General features: G+C 40.5%; 1 non-coding gene across 1 annotated transcript; it reads left to right on the top strand.

Moving 5' to 3' along the window:
- The first annotated feature begins 3079 nt into the window (after window positions 1-3079).
- Window positions 3080-3208, top strand: LOC139004768 (small nucleolar RNA SNORA11). The gene has a single exon (XR_011470584.1). It is a non-coding gene; the product is annotated as a small nucleolar RNA SNORA11 (small nucleolar RNA).
- The last annotated feature ends 5627 nt before the right edge of the window (window positions 3209-8835 follow it).

Raw genomic sequence — 8835 nt, 5'->3', positions numbered from 1 at the left:
AACTTCTTAACTATAGTTAGTAAGGTGAGTCATTATTAAACAACTGTGGCTCTATTCTTATTATACTAGAGGCCCGATGCATGAAATTCATGTATGGGAGGGTGGGCCCATAGCCAGGCCTGCAATGATGCCAGCATTCCTCACCAGGGACTCCGGCCCGAGGCCCCTCCCCTCCCTTCCTTCGGCGTGGACGCTGCCTTGCGTCACAATGAGCACAGCGTTCCTCACCGTGGACTCTGGCCCAAAGCCCCTGCCCTCCCTTTCCTCCGCCCGGCCAGAGAGCAAACACTGGGCTGGCATCATTATAAGCCCAGTGTTCCTTGCTGCAGATTCCATCCCAAGACCCCTCCCCTTCCCTCCCTCCAACCGCTGGGGTGCAGATGCTGGCCTGAGGCCCTTCCCCTGCCCTCCTTCGACTCGGACGCTAGGCTCAGGTCACTGTGAGCCCAGGGTCCCTTGCTGTGGACGCCGGCCTGAGGCCCCTCTCCTTCCCTCCCTCCACCAGCTGGGGCATGGACGCTGGGTATCCCTGGAGGCGGACTCTGCAAACCCAGAGAGCTTTCCTCGCCGCAGATTCCAGCCTGAGGCCCCTCCCCTCCCCTCCCTCCACCCAGCTGGGGCATGGACGCTGGGTATCCCTGGAGGCGGACTCTGCAAGCCCAGAGAGCTTTCCTCGCCGCAGATTCCAGACTGAGGCCCCTCCCCTACCCTCCTTCCACCCAGCTTTCCTCCCTGCGGACTCCGGCCCAAGACCCCTGCCCTCCCTTTCCTCCTCCTGGCCGGTGAGCAGATGTTGGGCTCGTGTCCCTGTAAGCCCAGCGTTCCCCTCTCTCCACCCAGCCAGGGGGCGGACTCTGGCCCGAGGCCCTTCCCCTCCCCTCCTTCGGCCCCGGACACTAGGCTCAGGTCACTGTGAGCCCAGGGTCCCTTGCTGCGAATGCCAGCCCGAGGCCCCTCGTCTTCCCTCCCTACACACAGCCAAGCCGGATGCTGAGCTCACGTTGCCCGGCTTCTGGGTCTTCTGGGGCCGGCCTGCCCTGGATGGCGCGCTGGCGGTGCGCGCTGTCCCATCCTGCCTGTAGTATGCAAATTAACCGCCATCTTTGTTGGCGGTTAATTTGCATATCGCGCTGATTAGCCAATGGGAGGCGTAGCGAAGGTATGGTCAATTACCATGTTTGTCTATTATTAGATAGGATGCCCTTCCCCACTATTACCACCATCTTCTAGGGAAATTTCTGCATCTGCTTCATTGCACATAGGTTGACATTTCTGTGCTCCAGGCTGTAGGAAAGGAGAAAAATAAAGCCTAGTGCAAACTATTTCCCTTTAAGGTCTGAAGTGTCAGACTTTTCATTATTTCTTCTTTTAGTCTATGGGTGAAAACTTAGTCATTTGACCATACCTAATTGCAAGAGAGCTTAGGAATTGTTAGAATAACTTGGTAGCCATACATCCCACTAAATTTAATTACTCTGATAGAAAGAGCTAGTGGATTTGGGATGACAACATGCAGTCTGCCTCTAAAAGGCTGACATTTCTCTCATCCTATATAATAAAGAGCTAATATGCAAATGGTCGCCACACCCTCACATTGTCACACAGTAACAGCACAGACACTCAACACTGGGAGGAGAAGAATGGGGACCACCCAGGCACAAGTGAGCTTGTGAGAGAGGAATAGGGAGCAGACAGGCACAAATGAGCTTGCGAGAAAGGATTGGGGACTAGCCAGGCTGTAGCCCAGGAGAGGGACAAGCCGCACGCCCTGCAGTCCTGGGCGCCAGTGGCTGGGGCTGCGGCCTGGGAGAGGGACAAGCCACACACCCCGCAGTCCCAGACGCCAGTGGCTATGGCCCAGATGAAGCCGGCCTGGGTCCTGGATGCCTGCAACCAGCTGGAGGAGGGAATCCTGGGTCCCGGGTGTGGGGTGAGGCAGAGGCTGTTAGGGGTAATCAGGCCAGGAGGGGAGCAGTTAGGGGCAATCAGGCAGGCAGGCAGAGGTGGTTAGGGATGATCAGGTGAGCAGAGGTGGTTAGGGGCGATCAGGCAGGCAGGCAGAGGGGTTAGGGGCAATCAGGCCAGTAGGAGAGCAGTTAGGGGTGATCAGGCAGGCAGGCAGAGGGGTTAGGGGTGATCAAGCAGGCAGGCAGGTGAGCAGTTGCCAAAAGAAGTTTCCTTTTTCTCTTTGATTTTATTGTTGTTCAGTTAAAATTTTGAGATAAGTTATAAAAAACAAAGTAACATAAGATCTAAATATAATATCATGTCATATAAATATAATATCATATATGCAAATCTATCTAATTACACCTATATCTATGTATTTTTATTGCTTTAGCTTTAATATAGGTCTTCTACATTCTGGTCTAGGACAGAGTGCTTATACCCTCCTGCCCTTTAGTAAATTGTTGCTTTTGGCTGAATGGTATCTTTTTAGAGATTCCTTTAAAGCAGTTACCTATTCCTGAAGCACACAGCTGTTTACATTGTTATCTGCCTACTTTATCTTTGACTGAGATAGTGTTTTGTTCAGCTTTATTCTTTATGACAATTTTCTATTTTAAATAAGGGAAGGGGTGGGAATAAGTCTTTGTAGTTCTTAAACATGATCACATCTATTTTTTTCTAAAGAAAACTTCTTGTGTTTTTTCTTAGTTTTCAATAATAATAGATTTTTTCTTTTTTAATATATATATTTGATGGTCACTCCTTGGAAACCTAAAAATAAATCAGATTCTACAGTGATTTAGAAGATTGGAATCCAGTTTTTAATTCTTCTAGTGATTTTTTTTTGTTTTTAAAATGAATGTGTCTAATGTGTACATATATCAAATCATCATATTTTACAGTTTAAATATTTTACTATTTTATTTGTCAATTATACCTCAATAAACCTGGAAAAAAATAAAGTTAATCTTTCCAATTCAAAAGTACCAGTTACCAATGTAAAAACAAAACAAAACAAAAACAATAATAACTTTTGACTCTTATTCAAGTAAAATAGATATTTAATAAACCCTTCTCTGGATTTTTCTCATAATTCTAAGATTTAAAAATTTTTAAAATCCACATTATCTGGGTGTGGAGAGAGCAGAGCGCCTGAAGAATGGCTTCTCTGGGTACAACACATCCAACAGCAACTTGGGCTTACTCCTCACGGGTGGCAGAATACTATGGCCATCCTGTGACATTACGCCCTATACATAAAAAAAAATAAAAAATAAAAAAATAAAATAAAATCCACATTATCATTATATATTTTTAAAACCATAACAAGTACTATGGATTTGGAATATTACTCTGCTTACCTTTTTTAGATATTTTGTATATGTGCTACATTTTCGAATATTGACTACTTTTACCTGTACTTAGGATTTGTCTTAACATATGAATTTTTTTATTTACTGTCATAATCTTTACCTTTCTTCACTTCTTCATCATCATTATTAGATAATTTATTTTGTATCTGTTCTATTTTTTTCCTCTGAACCTATCATTCTTAGGTTGGATTTAGACTCACTTTTTTTAGTTATCACCTTTAAAAAATACTTTAATTTCTTTCTTCACTGTTTTCTTTTAATTTTGATAGTCTCAAATTTCCTTATCTTAAGACCTAATTTTTTTCTAATCTTGTTTTCAGCAATAATAGATTTTTTTCCTTTAATGTATATGTATTTATATGTATTATAATATGTTATAATGCATATACATTAAATTTTGCTATTCCACTTTAGGTACCTTGAGTAATTTCCTACTTTTCTATAGTCTTTTTATTTTTTTAAATGTTATTTTATTTGTAAAATTGATTGGGGTGACATTGGTCAACATGAACATATAAATTTCAGATGTGGGTCTCTATGTTACATCTGTATATTGCACTATGTCTATAATATTCCTTTGCACCATCATCTTAATACTGTTCTGTCTTCACTTCTACCTATGCCCTTTTGTAGAATCTATTCTTTCTAGGTTCTTCTCCTTGTCCCAACCAGAATAGTTAACTGCTGTCTCATGAAATTTCATTTTTAAAATGAAATAGTTTCTAGAAATATGCTCTTATACTCTGATTCCCTCGTAAGTTCTTTTGTCTCTTTTGCTATGATATGTTTCCTTCATGGACACTTTTTTTTTTTTATTCATCTGTGAATTGGCAAATATATTTATAGGTCTATTATTTCCATGTCAGGTCCCTCATGCATTGTCCACTTGCATCTGCTACCTCCTCCCACTTACATTGAAGTATGAGAGCCAGGTTGGTTATGTGAGCTTCTGTCATGATTGACACTCAGGCATGCTTTTAGAGAGTGTCTGGTAGACCTGGGCTCAGTAATCTCTCTTACATGTTTTCTGTCTCATCCTGAAAGTATTATAACCCCACCTTATGCAGTTTCACTTTCCATGGTTTCAATACATATGGTCAACCATTGTTTAAAAATATTAAATGAAAAGTTCCAGAAATAAACAATTTATGAACTTTAAATAACAGTCCATTTTGAGCAGTATGATGAAATCTCGCCAACTGGGATGTGACATCATTTTGCCCAGAGTATACACATCATATACACCTCCTGCCCAATAGTCACTTAGTAGCTGTCTCAGTTATCAGATTGACGGTGATGGTATCACAGTGCTTGTGTTCAAGTAACCTCTATTTTACCTAAAAATACCTCTGAAGCACTCACATAACTTTTATTACAGTATATTATTATAATTGTTCTATTTTATTATTAGTTATTGTTGTTAATCTCTTATTGTGCCTAACCTAAATTAAACTATATAGGTATGCATGTATAGAAAAAAAACATATATAGTATATAGGGTTTGATTCTAATGACAGTTTTAGGCATTTTCAGGAGGTCTTGGAAATATGTCCTGAAGATGGGGGGAGGGTACTGTATAGTGAAAGAATGAACACATTCCCCTGTATGCAAAGCTCCCAACACTTACCTTGACTTTCATAAAACATTTTATTTACACCATATCCTTGAATACAACACTGCTCTGCCTCACCATTATATATGACTAGAAGCCCGGTGCATGAAAATTTATGCACTAAAGGGGGCATCACTCAGCCCAGCCTGCCCCCTCTCACAGTGCGGGAGCTCTCAGGGGCGGGAGGTGGCCCAGCAATCAGGGGAAGGCAACGTTCCCATCACACCTCTGCTGCTGCCACTGCCGGCAGTGTAAACCTCAGCCGGCCCTGGTTACCTGAGCCTTGGGAGGCCCTGGGAAGCTGGGCAGCAGCCATCTGAGGCTTGCCTGCACCTCAGGCCTGCCCTTGGTGGCTGGGAAGCCAACATCTGAGGCTTTCCTGCTCCTCGAGCATCAGCTGGGCAGCTGACATCTGAAGCTTGCCTGTGCCTAGGGCTGGCCCTAGGTGTCTGGGGGGCTGTGGGCGGGTCCGGCCACACTGCATGCCTGCCACCCCCCCTGGCTGGGCTGAAAGGACTGGGGGACTCTGGTGGGGCTGAGGGGACTGGGCACCACCATCTTGTGGCTGTGAGTGCAGCCATTGTTTGTGATGGTGTGATGGTCAATTTGCATATTCTCTTTATTAGATAGGACGATATTATATTTAATGGCAATTATACTCTCTAACTGGAAGGAGAAATAAATTGCAGATGAAGAAAGGAAGGAGTAGGCAGTACTCTCTTTTGCAGGCTTAGAATATTGCCTCTCTATTGGGGAAATGACTGGTCAGTATAGCTCCAGGCACCATATTTAGGTGCATTGCTTAGGGGAAGGCAGGAGATCTTATTAGGAAGATTTTTATAGGCAGCAAGGTGGAGAAAGGGCGCTATTAGGGAAAGAAAAGAAAGGATTATTTTGGGACCATGATCCTTTTCTTTGAGGAAAAGAAGGGAGGGGTTTTTGTCAAGCAGACTGCCTCTAGCAGTGGTTCTCAACCTTCCTAATGCCGCAACCCTTTAATACAGTTCCTCATGTTCTGGTGACCCCCAACCATAAAATTATTTTCGTTGCTACTTCATAACTGTAATTTTGTTAGTGTTATGAATTGTAATGTAAATATCTGATATGCTATATGTATTTTCCGATGGTCGCGACCCACAGGTTGAGAACCACTGGCTTAGATAGTGATACTGGATTACATTATTCCATGGTCTCTCTTCTCATCTGTTGGTTGGAGCATGTGTTTTGTAGTCAAAAATATGTCTTTCAGTTTATCTTTATCAGTAATATAAATACTGGGCATTTTCCCAAGATTGTGACATGTGGCTTTCTTTCATCATCTGTTCCACAATCAGTTGATGTCTTTTTTTCTTAATGTCATAGCTAAGTTGACCAGGGACTCTCCCAGTTTTAGCATGAGTCTCGCTAACTCCTCAGTCAGGCAAAGTGGAACAGCTGGTCACCTTAACATATACAGCTTGTTAATTTTCCTAAATTTTAAGTTTGATTATTTTATTTCATTGTTCTAAAACTTTTTAAGGGTTCCCTGTTTTCTCCCAATAAATCTGTTTCTTCCACTAAAGTACTCCATGATAATTTGGGTCATTTCTGCATTTATTTTTTCTGGTCCAGCTAATTGCCATCTTTTTCTGGCTAATAATATATTTTAGCATTTTGTACTTTTCTAAATATGTCAAATTTTTAATATTTTGAAAGTTGTTTATTTATTTGTTCATAACATTGTCTTATACTTTCAAAAATTTATGCTATGTCTGTGGTGTTTGATGTTTCTATTCTAAATATCCCATTTTGTCCTCTTTTTCTTTCCTTTTTTAAAAAATTTTATTTCACTGATTTTTTACAGAGATGAAGGGAGAGGGATATAGAGCTAGAAACATTAATGAGAGAGAAACATCCATCAGCTGCCTCCTGCACACCTCCCACTGGGGATATGCCCGCAACCAAGGTACATGCCCTTGACCAGAATCGAATCCGGGACCCTCCAGTCGGCAGGCCGGCGCTCTATCCACTGAGCCAAACCGGTCAGAGCTGTCCTCTTTTTCTTAACTAGTTTTTCTAGAGGCTTGTTTTTTTTACTAGTCTCTTTTGTATATACATTTTTAATTATTTTCAAATATTCAAATTTATATTTATCTTCTTCCGATTCATATTTATCTGCTATGTTTCTTCTTCCCTTTGCTTTCATTCCTTTTGTGTTCATTTGTCTTCAGTGTTTCTTCCAAAAGCAACATATGGCTAAATTCTGTTTTCTTAAATCCAGTTTGAGAGCTTTTATCTTTTAATCATCATAGTTATTCTATATGTAATGTAATTATTGATTTCTTAGGACTTTCCTTTATATTTTATTTTTAATGTATCATATCTTTTCCCCTCTCTCTTAAAAATCTTCCATTAGAAATACAATTAAATGGACCATATTTTCTATTTCAATTTTTGTATTATTGATTTTCTGCTATTTTCTCATATAATATCAGCCATCTGTGGGCCAGACACAAAACATTTGTGTATTATATTTCTCTGGTTGACTTGGTGGATAGGAATAATATATTTTTATATTTCAGAATTGCTACTAATACTGTTCTTCTAGGCTAGATCACTGATTATTTATCCTAGAATAAAATCCCTCACCACACTCCAGCTCAGTTTTTTTTTTTAATCATATTTCAGGTATTGTACTTAGACAGGGAGACTCAACTTATGTCACAGTTGCTAGGACTACATAATTTGGGCCATAACCAATGGGCAGACACTAGCTAGCTGGTCTGTACCTGTTGATATATTCTGTGCAGCCTTCCTAACCTACTGCTGTTGCCTCTCTTGTTGTTACTGCTGTATCAGGAAGTGTAAACACCTAAAGTGTTGGGGGTTGGGAGAAGGTACCAGTGCTTCTGATTCATGTTTATGACTTTTCATGTAGCTATTCACAAATGCTTCCCTCCACCACCACCATTTGGTCTTCTCCAGGCTGGGAAATATATTAGTAATCTGAATACTCATATTTAATGGAAATCAATGCCTTTTACCCTTGGTTAACTACAGAAACTTTCCAAATTGTATCCATAGACCCTGGTTAATACAAGGCAATGAGAGGGAAAGGGAAAGAATAGTACTTAAAATGCTCAACTCTAACTTGTCGTTGACCCTTTTCCATGCCTGGTTGTGTACCTATTTAAGTTCCTTCTTGAGTTTTCTAAGCTCAGATTTGCCAGATTTTATGTCCATAGCTGAGTGTGGATCTGCATTAATTAAACTTGCTATATCATTTTTTAACTCAGTGGTTTTGTACAAAGGTAGAAGATTGCAGCTAGTACTCAATGCATCATTTTTTCTTTGATCATGCCAATAAATCTCAGATAGTGCCTCATTCTGAATATTTTTTTTTCTGATTCTGCTTGCCCTAGGAGATGAGATAAAGTTTCCTGTTTAGTCTACATGCTATGCTTATCTCCATCTTAGCATTTAAACCCTCTTAGTGGACAGTATCCTCCTTGATAGAACAATAGTATCTCTCACGTAAATGTATAACATCTAGTAAAGTTCCCAGTACAAAGTTTGCTAAATGATTTCTCTACCAAAAATCTCCAGGAATGTAAATTGTAAATTATCCCAAGAAAAAATAGACAGTCATTGAATGAAATGTTCTAAAATGAAGCATTATTTTTTTTTTTCAAATCTGTAATTCTGGGAAATGGAAAATATGCTTTTAATTTTCAAATTCCAAAACTTACATGAGTTTGAGAAAGTAGCATAGAATATACTTACTTATCTTTGCTTGAAGCCTTATCTGAGAATCATGAGGCTAAGATTGGGAAGTGTGATTAATGTTTTCTTTCTATGGATAATCCAAGCCTAGATGAAACAGGCTAGAAATAAACAGATTGAACAGATACTGTTTCTCAT

The sequence above is a fragment of the Myotis yumanensis genome, unplaced genomic scaffold (assembly GCF_028538775.1).
Source record: "Myotis yumanensis isolate MYYU_CA2020_CCGP unplaced genomic scaffold, mMyoYum1.0.hap1 SCAF_2, whole genome shotgun sequence".
Lineage (NCBI taxonomy): Eukaryota > Metazoa > Chordata > Mammalia > Chiroptera > Vespertilionidae > Myotis > Myotis yumanensis.
This window is presented reverse-complemented; position numbering and strand designations above follow the sequence as displayed.